Genomic DNA, 18,023 nt, shown 5'->3' on the forward strand with positions numbered 1-18,023 from the left:
AAAAAAATGTGACTTTCATTTCAGCTGCTGTCTGGAAAGTTTTGGGGTGATCCGTCAAGTGGGGGCTGAGAAAAAAGGGGCATCCCAAAACGCATTTTCCCCATGTTAATTACCATAGGGACATTGAACACAACTACAGCCCGTTCTGCTGGACGGACTTACACCTAATTAGGCCAAAAGCTAGCTCTTGTTCTAGAAAGTGCCCTTTACATGATTTGGTGTAAATCCATTCAGTAGTTTTCTAGTTATTAAATGAAAACCAAATGTCTTAATATAGGGACGGGGATCCTTCTCGGATTCAGAGGAAAAGCAAGGCCCTGATTGGCTGGCCACAAGCTGACACAAAAGTTGTGGCTACCATTTTGTTTCTTGGGTGGGAAAAATGCTGTGTAAAAACATAAAAGAGGTCAGGACACAGCTATCCTGACCCCATAGGGCAGATGGAGGTGTCCCTTATGGAGCTCTCATGGGCCAAAAAATTCTTTTTTTTGTCTGATCGGTGGATTTGACGATCCTCCTCGAATCCTCCTTGGATCTGTAAGAAAATAAAGGCCCTAATTGGTTGGCTGCAACTGTCGCAGGACAGAAATATTAAAATGTGTGTTAAAATAACCATAGAAATTCACTGAAAAAAACAAAGTTTACAGGGACGTTATAGTTAGGATGACGTTTTACCCATACAAAACCAGAGAAATTCAGGAGTTATAGTTACAATTATCTAAAGAAACTATAAGTTGTGCTGGAAAGTAACTTTGGGATACAAGTTATGGTTTCTTATCACAAAGTATACCTATAGGTATAGCTATAAATGCTGAATTTCCATGGTCTTTTATCAGTAATAATTCAACCTAATTATAACGTCCCTGCAACATTGAATATATATATATATATTTATAGATGATTTTCTTTTTTTGACTTTAGATGTCACCAGCCTTTATACCTGCATCCAACACGAATTGGGTCTCAAAGCAGTTAGACACTACCTACGAGCCAGATCATTATCGTATCTTATGCATACTGAAATGATCTGCGATATGATTTGGTACTGTCTCACAAACAACTATTTTCTATTTGATGGTCAAATATACAAGCAAACCCAGGGAACCGCGATGGGTACATGCTTAGCCCCCAGCTACGCAAATCTATTTATGGGCTGGTGGGAGGAGCAAGCAGCCTCCAATATAACTAACTATGAGGACAATGTAGTGTTATGGTGTCGGTATATAGATGATATTTTTATCATCTGGAAAGGTGATGTAGATTCGGCACTTAGTTTTGTGACAACTTTGAACAACAATCAGTGCAATCTTAAATTTAGTGAACAACACAGTAGTACTTCTATTCAGTTTCTAGATGTTGAATTAAATATTCAAAATAACCTGGTACATACCAGGCTCTATAGGAAAACAACAGCAGGGAACAGCCTGTTGAATGCAAAGAGTGCTCATCCCCCCAACCTGATTAGGAGTATACCATATGGGGAACTCTTGAGAGCAAGACGAATATGTAGTACAGAAGAAAAATACCAACAAGAGTGCGAGATTATGTGTTCAAGGTTCACCGAAAGGGGATACAGTACTAATATTATCAGGCAGGCTGTCAGGAAAGTTGAGGGTACCACAAGGTCAGAAATACTGTATCGTACGCACCAACACACTACTACCGATGAGAAGATTAGGTTTATTACGACCTACTCCAATCAAACGTTTAATCTGAGACGAGCACTTACTAGGAGCTGGCACATCCTTCAGACAGATCCAGACTTACATGATTTTGTTAGTAACACCCCGGCATTAACCTTCCGGAAGGGTAGGTCGCTTAGAGACAATCTCAGCCCCAATATGTTGCTGAGCAGCACCAATTTTGACAACAAGAGATCTGAGATCTCAGGGTTTTTCTGCTGTCATAAGTGCAAGGCCTGTAGACACAGTAAAGACTGTAAAACTGTAATATGGGGCGCTGGCCAAAAGGAACACATCATAAAGGGATTTTTTACATGCAATACTGATTTTTGTGTGTATTGTTTACGATGCCCCTGTGATAAGATATACGTGGGAAGTACGATTCATAAAGCAAAAAAGAGAATGTTAGAACATGTGAGAGCCATTCGTAATTTTGACCGTAATTACCCGGTGGCACGACATTTTCATGAAGTACATCAAGGTGATGAAAAACTACTTTCATATGTGGTTTGTGATCAAATTAAACTCAATGCACGAGGTGGAGACAGACAGAGAATGTTACGTGTTCTCTAATCTAAATATATTATCAAATTTATGACTCTGTTTCCGAATGGGTTAAATTTGAGCGAAGAAATGAATACTCACCTTGGCAGCTAATTGATTATCGTTTTGGAACCTTCGAGCTTCTATGATTAGAGGTTGAGAAAAATTCTTTTTAAAAATGCGTTAAATTTTTTATTAATCTCTATTGGAAATTGTAATTCTCTTTGGGGTTGTTTTTATGTGTACAGCACTTTATCTTGATAAAGGTATTGAATTAATGGGAAATATTAACATGCAATAGAAGGCCACTTGCTCAAGTGTTGAATATGTAATTTGCAATATATTGTTATACATTTAGAAATAAATAATGATGTTGAGATAAATATATTAGGCAAACTGATAATTAGATAGCAGAAGAAACTATATTTGTGGTATCTTCCTTGAAGCATGTTGTTCTATATACCTTTACAAGATGGCACCTATGTTTTTTAGGGTGATACATATGAGCACTATGGTGTGAGTCCTTTGTCTATGTTTGTATATTTGTAAAAGGTATTTATTCTTGTAATGTGTAATATACCCCCATCCGTGAACAAGGCTACGGCTGAAACGCGTTGGGAGGAAGTACATTTTTTCTCTTTATTTAATATAGTTTGAAACTGACCGATTGTGTCTGGATTTTCTTTCCGATTGGGTGAGAACAATTTATAAATTTATATAAATATATATATATATATATATATATATATATATATATATATATATATATATATATAAACACACATTTATGACAGCTCCAAGCAGTGTTCCAGCAAATTGCCAGCTAACGCAAAGTTATCCACTTGCCTGAACACACTCAAAAACAATTTAGAACAAAACTAAAATGCTATTGTGTGGGTGCAAACTTTATGAAAAGGTGGCTGTTTTGGCTTTTGTTTTACTTACTGCTCCAAGATGTCACATGCACGTCTTGGAACAGTACATTTATAAAAAGGGAGCACAAAAGCACAGTTACAGAAAGGGCATTCCAGTAGCAAATTGCATCGGATGGGCCGTCCTAAAAAATTAAAAGAAAAATAGGACAGTGAGAAACAGTGGATTAACAGAGGAGCGAGGAGAAAAAGAAATTCATAGCTGAGGGGTGGGAAGGTAAATAAAAAAGCTGAACATGACAGGGTGAGCTGGTGCATAGGAGAGGAAAATGTAAAACGGAAGGAAGAATCGGAAGGCGGAAAGATAGAGGAGAGAATAAGAATACCCAGGCACTTCCATTAGTGCTAACAGCAAAAGAAAATAGAAGTTTCCTGAACGTAAGCAGTGGAATGATAGTCACCCTATCAAATGGATGGCAAAGAAGCTATGCTTCAGGTGAGGAACAAACACAAGAGCAAACAGGATGTGAGAAATTGGGTTGTTGGTTGACTGTGGTGTGAGCCCTGGTTAAGCAGCAACCACAATTCTTGTCAGGGTAAGGCACAGGCAAACTCCAAAGTAACCTGTGCTCACCCTTGGGTGGATTCAGGCCTTAACTTGAAGGCAATGTATAAAGTATTTGTGCAAGGTGGAGGCTTGTGGGAGTGAAAAGGCGTGGGACAGCGCATGGCGGGGGAGAAATAAAATATAATATTAATAATAAAAGAACGTACCTTAATGCCGCACTGCGCCACTCCTCCGTCCTCGAATCGAGTGCAGGCACAAGCTCCCAGCCTGCTCTGCAGCCAATCGTGACGCTGCTCAGAGCAGCATAAGGATTGGCTGGTAGCGCCCAGCCAAGGTGCTCCCAGGCAGACTGAGCCTGAGCCTGGAGAGAGCACACCACACATGTGTGTTTGGTCGGCCCGAGACACCTGGCCAAACACACATGCGCTCTGAGGGGAGTGCACAGTGCACTCCCCTCACTGCTCGTCACAGTCCATCATCCCACCCCTCCCCTTTTAATACAAAACAATAATAAACATAGTTTATTATTGTTTTGCATTAAAGGGTTTGCAGCAGCTGCTGCTGGCGGGGGGAGACGTTCCTCTGCCGTAGTGGAGGAGCCTCCCATGTTTGTGCAACACTTTAAACAGTGTCAGAGTGAAAAAAACATACAAAAAGGATCCCACACCAGTTTAGAGCAATATAACTTAATTTAATAAATCAAACAAGACCAAAAAGACAAAAATTCAATCAGTAGGACTTGAGTTAATGAATAAACTGTGGAATTCTGCCTAAAAGCAAAAAGTGTCAACTGGGGATTCCTGGTCGCACCAGACTGGTATAAAGTCAAAGGTTTAGGCCAAACCAATGGAGCACAGGCCGTCTACAGAAACCCTATTACGCTTGCAGAACAAAGTATCTTAAATCCTTGCAACAGAGCATTGCATGGATCAAAGTTAAAGATGTGTCACACAGCTGAGGTGATGCATCGGTTTTGAGACGTAGCAAGGCTGCAGTGGGAGGTCCTGTTGTGTCGATGTCGAGGATCCCTTCAATGGTGCTTGCAATGTGAAGGCGGGTTTTAGGGATGTGTTGTGCAGCCGAGGCAATGCGTTCGGCCTGATGATTGATGAGGCGGCGATGCAGCACTTCGGTGTCGTCGACGAAGCTGCCGTCCAGAAGAGACACGAGAGCCTGCTCTGGGGAATCCCTTTTCACCTGCTGTTGTGAAGGCAATGCACTGAACCCAAGATGCAGGATGCGGCGGCGTTGCAAGTCATTTGTGCCAGTTCCTATTTGTGCAGCAGTGAAGCATCAGTTTGCTCGAGGATGCGTTGTCCCACTGAGAAGATGCATTGGTTCTACTCAAGGATGTGCCGCTCAGCAGAGAGGATGTGTCTCTTACACTGGGAAGCATCTCAGGCCCACTTCCAAGGTTCCAGGACTGGGGTGGCACCACTTGGCAGAGTGGACTCACAGATGGCGGAGTCCAGGTGCAGAAGCAGAGTGGTTGGAAGTCTTTTGTGTCCCTCAGACTTTAGATCTGGAGGCCAGCCAACTAACCCATGGACTCACTCTGGGTTGAAAGATGCAGGTCCAGTCCTTCTCACTTCCAGGCAAGAGGCAGCAGGCAACAGGTCAGCACAGCAAAGCAGGAGTCCAGCAGAGTAGCAGTCCTGCAGCAGCACAGCAGTCCTTCTTCATGGCAAAGTATCCACAGATCTAGACGTGTACTGAAGTGGTGGTGTCTGAGACCCAGTTCTTATACCCAGTGGTGCCTTTGATGTGGGGGAGGCTTCCAATAGATGCTTTTTAAGTGCACAGATCTCCTGTCCTTCTTGCCCTGGCTCCAGACTAACTACAGGGGGTATGCAGCCCTTTGAGTGGGAACAAGATACAGCTTATTCAGATGTAAGTGAGGCTGAGTCCAGCTCCTCCCTCCTATCCTTCCCAGGGTGGCCCATCAAGTCACACCTAAGCTCCCATTTTGTATGGCTGTCTAGGAGGAATACACATGACCAATTGCCAACTACACCCAGTCATATGAACAGAGAGAGGCTGCACGTACCAAATGGATAAGGCAAAAAACCTTTTAAATGTGGCATTTCAGAATTGCAATTTAAAATCCAACTTCATATAAGTTAGGATTTGAAATTGTGATTCTAGAGACACCAAACCTCAAAGGGTCATCTCTTCACATTTGGAGCATATGCGCATTAAGTGTAATAAGGCAATTCCAATGTTAACCTCAGGAAGAGATAGGCCTTAAACTGGTGAAAAACAAATTGAAAATCTTTTCACCACCAGGACCTGTGAAACTCAAAAATACATGTCATACTTTTTAAATACATTGCACCTTGCCCTCTGCACTGTCCAGGGCCTTACCTAGGGGTGACATATATGTACTAGAAAGGGAGGTTTAGGCCTGACAATAGGTTTATTTTTAAATGAATGTATAATGTACACCAGTATCAACAATCACAACTTTTTATCATGCAACAACTCAATTCACAAAATATTGCCTACCGCACTGTAGTGTGCTCTGCCAACCCCACAACACTTGGATACAGTGTGCACAGCTGTAAATGCATTTTCTCCAAATTTAACAAATGCTAAAACAAAAAATAGCATTTCAAACATATTTTTGATTTCTCAAAACAATGATTATCAAGACCAAAGTGCCAACATAACATTTCCAAGAACACCACAATTCATGTCAGATTGATACAGACACAAAGGCCCTCATTACAACATTGGCGGTAAAAGCCGCTTACCGCCGTGCAAAAGACCGCCAACACACCGCCGCGTCCACGGAATTCCGCCACAGGTATTATGACCCACATTTCGAAATCTGCCAAAATTCAGACACCCACACAAGTCCGCCACCCCAAAGGTCAGTGATAAACTGGCGAAAACAAAACCTCCACCATCACGTCATCAGAAATACGCCTACACTATCACGACACACGAATCCACGTGGCGGTCTTTCAACCGCGGTATTCCATTGGCGGTACAAACCGTCACGCTCAAAATACACACACTCTTACTACACACAGCCACATTGGACAATTCACACCTGATACACATACACACACCACTCCCACACACCCATTACAATATAAAACACACACCCACATCACCCACAAACCCCTACGACAAAAAATTCCGAAAGAAGGCCAGAGACAGACAGCACCAGCAAGAACAACTGCATCCACAGGCACACAACACCATCACCCACAGAACTTCCACGCACCTCACACAACGCACCACTACATATCAGCACACTTATCACCACACACATCACCTACACCAACCCATGGCATGGCAAAGACACCCTAGGTTCTCGGAGGAGGAGCTTAGGGTCATGGTGGAGGAAATCGTCCGGATAGAGGCACAGCTATTCGGAGCACAGGTTCAGCACACCTCAATTGCAAGGAAGATGGAGCTATGGTGAAGAATAGTGGACAGGGTCAACGCAGTGGGACAGCACCCAAGAAATCGGGAGGACATCAGGAAGAGGTGGAACGACCTACGGGGGAAGGTGCGTTCCGTGGTCTCAAGATACCACCAGGCGGTTCAGTGGACTGGTGGCGGACCCCCACCTCCTCCCCCACAACTAACAACATGGGAGGAGCAGGTCTTGGCGATTCTGCATCCTGAGGGCCTCGCAGGAGTAGGTGGAGGAATGGTCTCTGGTAAGTCAAATCTTAATTATTACATCCCCCACCCTACCTGCATGCCAGCACATACCCAAATCCTCACCCTCACCCTCACCTCCAGCACCCCAATTCCTCACATATGTCCCAACATCACAAACCACCCATCCCAACACCAAGCCCTGCATGTAACAACAAAGCATGGACACCCATCACTAAAGCATGTCCCCTGCACATACCCATACACCCCACTAAAACATCATCACACAAGGTCCCACACAGGAATGCAAGCACTGGGGTACACGGTCACCCACCCATTGCACACCATGACACACACAGATGTAATAACCATCCTTTTATACCCCTGCAGGACCCCTACCCAACGTCACCGGACAGGAGGGTCCACACATGTCCACACCACCAACAGAAGAGGCCCACAGTGATGACAGCACCTCTGTCCAACTGGATCTAGATGACCAGCCCGGCCCATCGGGGACCTCGGGACAGTCGGTTTCCCTCACCCAGTCACAGGCCACCACAGACCTTCCCCCATCTGGAAACACCAGCACAGGACCCACCCAGCGGGCCCATACCTCCGTCCCCAGGACACGTCAATCAGCTGTGTGTCCACCTCTACAGGGAACCCAGGATAACTCACCACCCCAACAACAACAGGGACCTGGCGGCAGTGGTAGTGGGCACACGGTCCAGGGGACGGAGGCCCAGGAACACAGGGGAACTGGGAGGGCTGCAGTGCGACAGGGGGTGGACAGGCTAAAGGAACCCACTCTCCACAAGGCCCTCTCCTCCATCATGGGAGCCTACCACCACTCCCAGGAGACGATGGCAACGGAGACCCAGCGCCTGCAGGAGGAACAGGGTATGGGCTTCAAGGAGGAACTCAGAACTATCAGCTCCACCCTGGGCACCATCGTAGGGGTGCTGAAAGAAGTACTCAACACCAGGAGGGACACTGTGGCACTACACGGGGCCCCTGACACGAGCATGGACGATGAACTGCCCACCACCTCCGCTGGCGCTAGTGGACAGGACGCCCCGCCACAGGACCACCACACCAGCACCCCACCCCCTGCAGAGGGAGAACCACCCCGCAAACTGTCCCTGAGATCCAGGACAAAGACAGAGCACGATGCCAAGACCCCCGTCAAGAAATGGGACCACCCTGATTGTCATCCTACTGTCCCACTTTGTCACCCTGTCCATACTTAAACTGCCACAGCTCCACTTCCTATGCCCATATGGGCAATGTACCTGTGAGACTAATAGACTGGACTCTGCCATGGACATTCCTCCGCCATCACCCCTCACCATTTTAAAATCCCCTCCAATATTGAGCACTTAAATAAACACCCTTAAAGCACTAAACAATCTGGAGTCTGTCTGTGATTTCGAAATAGTGTATTGGCAATTACAGTGACAAAATGCTCTTTCATTTGTAATGTCAACATACCTATGTCACACCGGTCTAGTCCATGAGGAATCTAAGCAGATGTCACACAGTGGGACCCACATCTGTGAAATCGTAAGGGAAAGTGACAACTCAGTGACCATACACTGGGTGAAAACGACAGACAGTAGAGAGGTAGTAGTTTTTAAGTACATGTAGTAGGCAGGTCTGTACTCTTACCAGTGTCTCACTGGAAATATTTCTGGATCACTGAGTCCCTGTTGTTCATGTCTTCTTCCTCTGCTTCCTCGTCTTCACTGTCCACAGGCTCCACAGCTGCCACAACACCGCCATCTGGACCACCCTCCTGCAGAAAAGGCACCTGTCGTCGCAAAGCCAAGTTGTGAAGCATACAGCAGGCCACGATGATCTGGCACACCTTCTTTGGTTAGTAAAATAGGGATCCACCTGTCATATGGAGGCACCTGAACATGGCCTTCAGGAGGCCGAAGGTGCGCTCGATCACCCTCCTAGTTCGCCCATGGGCCTCATTGTAGCATTCCTCTGCCCTTGTACTGGGATTCCTCACTGGGGTCAGTAGCCATGACAGGTTGGGGTAACCAGAGTCACCTGCAAATGGCGAGGGACAGCTTTTAGACACACACTAACCTGTAGGGATATCCCCAGACAACCATTCCCACTGACTTGCTTCCAGGTGCTCACCTAATAGCCACACACTGTGCCTCTGGAGTTGACCCATCACATAAGGGATGCTGCTATTCCGCAGGATGTAGGCGTCATGCACTGAGCCAGGGAACATGGCATTCACATGGGAGATGTACTGGTCGGCCAAACATACCATTTGTACATTCATCGAATGATAACTCTTCCGGTTTCTGTACACCTGTTCACTCCTGTGGGGGGGACCAAAGCCACATGGATCCCATTAATGGCACCTATGATGTTGGGGATGTGGCCCAGGGCATAGAAATCACCTTTCACTGTAGGCAAATCATCCACCTGAGGAAAAACGATGTAGCTCCGCTTGTGTTTCAGAAGGGCAGACAACACTCTGGACAATACGTTGGAATACATAGGCTGGGACATCCCTGATGCTATGGCCACTGTTGTTTGAAAAGACCCACTTGCAAGGAAATGGAGCACTGACAGCACCTGCACTTGAGGGGGGATTCCTGTGGGATGGCGGATCGCTGACATCAGGTCTGGCTCCAACTGGGTATACAGTTCCTGGATTGTGGCAGGGTCAAGCCTGTATGTGAATATCACATGTCACTCCTCCATTGTCGACAGGTCCACCAACGGTCGGTACACCAGAGGATGCCGCCATCTCCTCACATGTCCCAGTGGACGGTGCCTATGAAGGACAACAGCGAGCACAGAGTCAACCAACTCAGAGGTACGTACCCACAGTTTACACCAAACACAATTCCTACACAAAGATGGCCTGTATGTGTGTAGAGTCTAGGCCTAGGTATGTGTGACGCAGTTGAAAATGAAGCCGTGTGGGCCCCTGAAATGTCGGCTGCCTGACCTGTAAAGTGGGACAATGGGATGTGAGGTAACTGCGCTGGCGTTGTACACCATCGCGGTAGGCGGTCGAAGACCGCGGCGCAATGCTGCATTTGTTTACATTGGACCCTATGGGTCCCAGGAGCCAATGACAATGTTCGCCGGCAGTGACGGTACGCACCGCCGTGGACGTGACCGCCATTTTCTGTCTGTTCAATCACTCGATACCTGATCTTCGACAGGAGAGGACCTACACTGCACGTGCTGCTGTGACCTCGGTCTGGAAAAGACAATGGCTCGAGTGTCTGGGGAAAGGGCCCCTGCCTTCACATCGGAGGAGCTGGAGAAGCTCGTGGATCGGGTCCGCCCCCAGTACACGCTACTCTACGGTCCTCCACACAAACAGGTAAGTACACAGGAAGCATGTTGTTTGGGCTATGCCTGTGCGGAGAGGGCTCGATGTAAGAAGGAAGGGGGGAGAGTGCTGCGTGCATGAAAGACGGTGAATGCATGTGCCACATGGCAAGGGTAGGGATGGGGGCCAATCACTTTGACTGTGCAGTTGGTAATAACTTCTCTGTTTCCCATGTAAATTTCATGTAGGTCAGCGCCCACCAGAAAAAAGATATTTGGCGTGCCATCGCCAAGGACGTCCGGACCCTGGGGGTCTACCACAGACGGAGCACCATGACCCCCCTGATGTTCAGGATCCTGGCGGTGGCCTACCCGGAGTTGGATGGGCACTTAAGGGCATCACAGCAGACACAAGGGGATGAGTACACTCTCATTCTGCTGACTTTGTGCTCAGTGGAGGTGTCTGGGTGGGTTAGGTGGGCTGTGGGGTTCCCTAGGCCAGGGCGAGTTCCGTAGGCAAGGCCCCTTCGTAAAGCAGGTCATATGGCACCTCACCCCACATCTGTAGAGTGCCAAGTGCACCTAGTCATGCCCCTGTTTCATCTATGTGTGCAGATGTCATCCATAGCCTTGTAGGCCATTTCCCAGGAATTGAATAGTGGAGCCCACGTGCGCGGCGTAGTGCAGGGGGCTTCTGTGTCTGTCGTGTCGGCCAACGGTAGCGGTAATGCATGTACTCAACATGTCTTTCTTCTGTTGTCCCCCCCTTTTTGTGGTCTCCCTGTTCTTGTGTGCATTAGCATCATCAGGCGGAGGAGCAGTGGCACTGGAGCATGAGGGAGCTGCATCCCACATGGCCCTGGAGGGCGAGACTACGGACTCAGAGTTCACCAGTGGGACGGAGGGCGAGGGGAGCTCCACGGCGGGGACAGGAGCTGACACCAGCGACATGGACTCGTCCTCTGATGGGAGCTCCCTTGTGGTGGCAGCAACACCTGTGTCCCCCGCATCTACAGGTACAGCCGCCACCCCCCCACCAGCACCACCCTCCCAGCAGCCCCTCAGCCTTTGCCCCTTGCCCACTCACCCAGGAGGGTGAGCATCACCTTTGCCCAAGGCACCTCAGGCCCTGCCCCAGTCGCCCTTGCTGCCCTCAGTGAGGTGGCCATTGACCTCCTCAGGTACCTCACTGTTGGGCAGTCTACCATTTTGAATGCCATCCAAGGTGTAGAGAGGCAGTTGCAACAAACAAATAAATTCCTGGAGGCCATTCATTCTGGTCAGGCGGCCCTTCAGCGAGCTTTTCAGACTCTGGCCTCAGCACTGTTGGCAGCCATTGTCCCTGTCTCTAGCCTCCCCCATCCAACTTCCTCCACCCCGACCCAATCCCCTGTACCGCAGCCTATCCCAAACACACCTACGGACCAGCATGCGCACACGGCAACACACAAGGGAAGCTCAGGCAAACATAAGCACCACACATCCCCCAGGCACTCACGCAAGCATCACACACATGCAGACACACCAACATCCACTGCCTCCACTGTGTCCCCCTCCTACTCTCCCTCCTCCCTCCCAGTCTCGTCTACACTCACACCTGCATGCACTACCTCTACAGCTACTACGTCCCTCTCCAGGACAACCACCACCACACAGCGCTCACGTGCAGTCACCACCCCCACTACCATTCACACGTCCCCTGTGTTCTCTCCCAGTGTGTCTGTGACGCCCCCTCCCAAGATACACAAACGCAGGCACACACCCACCCAACAGCCATCCACCTCACGACAGCCTCCAGCGCATGCACCTTCACCCAAAGTCACCAAACGAACACCTCCTACAACCACAACCTCTTCCGCCACTCCCAAACCCCCTCCAGCTACCCGTCCCAGTGTGTCCAAAAAGATTGCCTGTCCACCCTTGACCTCTTTCCCACACCTCCCCCACCCCGTCTGTCTCCTAGGTCCAGAACTAGCACCTCAGCCACAACATCTCCGGGACCAGTGGTGCCTGTAGTCACCGGAATCTGGAGTGCACCGGCCACCAGGGCAGCCAGTGTGGCACGGAGCCACAGCACAGACAGTCCCCCACCTGTGAAGGATCAGGAGTTGGCCAGTGCCCGGCGGAAGAGGGGGAATACTCCAGCCACAAAAACCGCTCCCATGGTTCCCGGTGGGAGTGTGCAGTCAGCTGTGACACCTTCCAAGGTGGGGAACGGCCACAAGAAACCAGGCAAGTCTGGGAAGAGCAGCACAGTGGAGAAGACCGCCATCATCCCCGCTGCCCAGGACAGGACCGCCAGCCCCAGCCCAGCTGCCCAGGAGGCCACTGCCAGCACCAGCCCACCTGGCCAGGAGGCCACCGCCACCAGCCCAGCTGCCTAGGAGGCCACCGCCAGCCACAGACCAGCTGCCCAGGAGGCCACCGCCAGCACCAGCCCACCTGCCTGGAGTCCACTGCCACCAGCCCAGCTGCCCAGGAGGCCACCGCCAGCCCGAGCCCAGCTTCCCAGGAGGCCACCGCCAGCCACAGCCCAGCTGCCCTGGAGGCCGCCGCCAGCGAAAGCCCCGCTGGGCCATGAAGGACCACCAGCACTAGCCCCGCTGGGCCATGAAGGACCGCCAGCAAAAGCCACGCTGGGCCATGAAGGACCGCCAGCAAAAGCCCCACTGGGCCATGAAGGACCGCCAGCACTAGCCCCGCTGGGCCATGAAGGACCGCCAGCAAAAGCCCCGCTGGGCCATGAAGGACCGCCAGCAGCTGAGCGCCTGCAATTGAGACCACCATCTCAAGCACCGCTGAACAGGGCACCGCCAACTCAAGCACCGCTGCACAGGGCACCGCCATATCAAGCACCGCTGAACAGGGCACCGCCATCTCAAGCACCGCTGAACAGGGCACTGCCAACTCAAGCACCGCTGAACAGGGCACCGCCAACTCAAGCACCACTGCACAGGGCACCGCCATCTCAAGCACCGCTGAACAGGGCACCGCAAACTCAAGCACCGCTGGCCCATGAGCGCCAAGGGCACTGACGAAACTGAGTCCATCACAGGGTGAATGATGCACTCTGGGCACCATGCCCCCTCCAGAACCAGTGGAGAGATCCATCCACTACCTCTGTCCTTAGCAGGATGAAGCACTCTGGGCACCATGCCCCCTCCAGAACCAGTGGAGAGATCCATCCACTACCTCTGTCCTTAGCAGGATGAAGCACTCTGGGCACCATGCCCCTTCCAGAACCAGTGGAGAGATTCATCCACTACCTCTGTCTTTAGCAGAATGAAGCACTCTGGGCACCATGCCCCCTCCAGGACCAGTGGTGACTGTTATCCACTTGAGAGACTGTGGCTTTGTACTCCCCAGGATAAAGCAGTTGGCAACCCACCCACTGTAGAGACTTGAGAGACTGTGGCTTTGCACTCCCCAGGATAAAGCAGTGGGCAACTCACCCACTGTAGAGACTTGAGAGACTGTGGCATTGCACTCCCCAGGATGGAACAGTGGGCAACCCACCCACTGTAGAGACTTGAGAGACTGTGGCTTTGCACTCCCCAGGATAAAGCAGTGGGCAACCCACCCACTGTAGAGACTTGAGAGACTGTGGCTTTGCACTCCCCAGGATAAAGCAGTGGGCAACCCACCCACTGTAGAGACTTGAGAGACTGTGGCTTTGCACTCCCCAGGATGGAACAGTGGGCAACCCACCCACTGTAGAGACTTGAGAGACTGTGGCTTTGCACTCCCCAGGATAAAGCAGTGGGCAACCCACCCACTGTAGAGATTTGAGAGACTGTGGCTTTGCACTCCCCAGGATAAAGCAGTGGGCATGTGGCCCCCTCGTGGATTTGGCATCGTGCACTCAAGCGGCTGAGGTGCCCTCCCTTTCCCTCCCCCTGAGGTGCCTGTTTAGTTGCTCTCTGATGCCCCTGCAGTGTTCTCTCCGTCATGGTCGGGGATCTTGTGTGGGCCTCGCCCATACCGTGTGGTCCCAGTGTTCCAGTGACTTTTTTAGAGCACTTCCTGGACTACTATGCTTGTTATATATTATGTACATGGTGTATATATATATATATTTCTGCCTACGTGCTTTTAATATATTGCAATGGTTACACTCATTTTCTATTGTCTTTGCATTCTTCCGCGGGGGTTTGAGGGGTGTAACTGTGATGTATTGATATGCATTAGTGTGTGTGTTGTAGTGGGTGGGGGTGGGGGTGTTGCGTGTGTGTGTCCCTGTTTTTTGCCTCCCCCCTCCCCTGTGTCATAGGTGCAGTACTCACCGTGGTCTTCGCCGCTGGCGTTCGTGCTCCTGGTAGACGAGCAGGAAGACTATTGCAGGTAGAATTTGGAGTTCCGGGTCCATTGTGTCCTCGTTCCTCGTGGGGTGTGTAGAGGTGAGCATTTTCCCTTCGGGATTCCTGTTTCCGCCACCTTTTCCGCGGAGAATCAGCCCCGGAAAAGGTGGCTGATTGGCTGTTATAATAGTGTGGGCGGTACTTTGTCTCCCGCCTTTCTGTTGCCGGTGACCGCTGCGCTGTGTGTTTGTACCGCCGTGGCGGTCGGAGTGTTAAAGTGGCTGTCTTTGTTGGCAGTTTCCGCCACGGTCGTAATTGCAAATGTTTTACCGCCGGCCTGTTGGCGGTCTTACCGCCGCTTTAACACCGACCGCCAGGGTTGTACTGACCACCAAAGCTATGTAACGTGAATTGTCTGTTCCTTCAAAGTTACATGCAATTGTTCCTTTATGACATATTTGTTATTTTTCGTTTTACTTGTTTGCAGCTCTGGTTACGTTTCCTGTCCTTCCAGGCTAGTTTCAGTCATCAGCGTTGTATTTCTTTTGAGCACATGACAGAAGGTCATCTGGATGATATTTTATAGTGGATTTAATAGCTGGGATTAGATTACTGTGCGCAAATATTTTTCTTTTCTTAATTCACTGGTTCAATATCTTTTTATTGAGGTGTTCAGAATTATGGTGTTTTTGGTTGGTTTCACTCCTCACTTGTTGTACTTCCCATCTTCTTTTTATGTTTAATTACATTTTCCTATTCATGTTCACGTAGAGGCCTGGATCAGTTTACGGCAGTTCGTAAAAAGGGCTCACCTGTAGCTTGTTTGTGAGGTGGCTCCATTAGAATGCTATTGATTGGCTCTCGATCTTGGTTGCATGTGTGGTAGTAAGTTTTGGTTTTTCCACCAGTATTCAAGCAGATTTTGAATAGGATTAGTGAGCATGAAGCGGCATCTCATATAATATACATTTCTCTAGGAGTTGTCCTTGTCCTGTTGGGCAAAAATAAGAACTGAGTATGGTTGATCTTCAGTTTTGAATAACTGGTATGGATTTGGGAGCATACTAGCATTGGGTATATTCAGGGTAGCTTATTCATTTGAACATGTAGGATGTTCATGTATATTTGTTTGAATCACAGTTAAGATGTGTTCTCATTACCCGGCTTCAGTTTGGGAAGAGTAATTTACCAGGGCAATCTTTCCCCTGCAGGGTTTCTCCTGCTGTTTAAATATGGGTGAAGAATTCTTGCATGTTTTCTCTCTTCAGTTTTTTTCACTTTTTTGCACTTGGCTACTTCAGTGCGTCTTGGATGACTGTTATGTTTTATATGGGTTTTCCCACCTGGCGCTCCATGGCAGGGGGGTTGTTACAGTGTGCCCTACCTCGCCTGGACATGATGATAATGACCATGATGTAGGCGGGGTAGTACATAAAGGGCCTGGGGACCTGTGGCTCATGGCCAGAAAATAACTACCTATCTATGAGTCTGATTATTGTGCAGCACTGTCACTATAATTCCTGTGCTGTGCACCACAACAAACTACGACAAGTGAAATTGGATCCTCGTCCCAAGCGTACTGTGCTATGTGTTATCTGATCTGCCGCTTACCCTGCTCTGCCATACAGCTGGATCCTGCTGCCTCCCTACTCTAACACACTCTGGCTGTCAAACGCTATGAGCCTCTGGTGTCCCACCGTGAGCGGGAGGCAATCAAGTGAGCTGGTCAGGAGGCACACACATCCTGCCACCTTCGTTGACAGTCATGAGGAAGGCTGCAAGGTGCCCAACGCGCCCTGAAGCATGTGAGGAGCGCGCCCACCCATGTGTCTGAATCAGAGTGGCACCACCGTGTGGCACGAGACAGCAACGGACAGTAACTGCTCGCTCTTGGTGATAAAAGCATGAATTTTTCCACAACAGCAGCCCCCAGATCAAAGGTGACATCTCAGACAAGTGACTCCCACCCGAGGAGGTGAGGGATCATGTCCTTTTAAGCATGCAAGCAGCGGTAGCTTACACAAGTAAAATCCTACATGTAACCAACAACTGTAAGTTACCATGAACCCTACAAACCTGTAGCACCTGTATTTCATAGATATTGAGGCAAAGACAATCCACATATACAAAAGGGGAGTAAACCATGGTAGGCCACGTGTGTTAACCCCACCATTTTCACATGTCAAGTACACATGGAAACAGTCCTACAACGTCAGATCAAACCGGAGCCAGTGAATGCAGTGTCATGTGCAGCTGCAGAAAAGGAAAAAGACTTATCAAAATCCCACTGTAAACACCAAGACATGCTACATGTTTGGAGGACCATGCCCTTATCATGGGCCGTGCCCTGCCCAAGGCAAAAAGTGCTCTCATTGCAATAAACTGAACTATTTTGCCAAAGTGTGCCGGTCGCCGACATGTCAAAAACAACAGAAACCCAAACCAGTTAATCAAGTACAACCACCAGTGGGCCTGGGAGAGGAGGACGACATGGATGATGAGGTGAATGCTTTTGGATCATCCACGCCATTGCCTTTGGCAGGAATGTTCACAACCAAAATCGTTTATGAGGAACAATTGACATGCACTAAAGTGTATGTGACTAAAACAGGGTCAGGGATGCTGCTCAGATGGAAGATGGCAGAGAAACTCAATCTCATTTCCTTTGTGTTCAGTGTCCACCTTGGTAGCGTAGATGACCTACTAGCTGAATTCTCACCACTGTTTGAGGGTATCTGATGTTTAAGGGATTTCCTAATACAGCTACACATCGATGAGTCAATCCATTGTTGTGTGGCATTTCACTTATGCCCGAAAGTAGAAGCTGAATTGAGGAAGCTGGAGCAAGCTGACATTTTTTAACGGGTGGCGGGCTCGACACTGTGGGTATCCCCAATCGTCATTGCTCGCAAACCAAAACTACGGGCTGAAGTCAGGATATGTGTTGACATGCGCCTGCCCAACCTAGCAATATAAGTAGAGCGACACCTAACACCCACGGCGGGTGACATCCTTGCTGATGTAAGCTGATCAAGATGGTTCTCTAAGATTGATCTGCGAGCTGGGTATAATCATCTGCTGTTAGTTCCAGAGTCAAGGGCCATCACAACTTTCTCCACTCATGTCATCCTGC

This window comes from Pleurodeles waltl, chromosome 8 (assembly GCF_031143425.1).
Source record: "Pleurodeles waltl isolate 20211129_DDA chromosome 8, aPleWal1.hap1.20221129, whole genome shotgun sequence".
In the NCBI taxonomy this organism is placed as follows: domain Eukaryota; kingdom Metazoa; phylum Chordata; class Amphibia; order Caudata; family Salamandridae; genus Pleurodeles; species Pleurodeles waltl.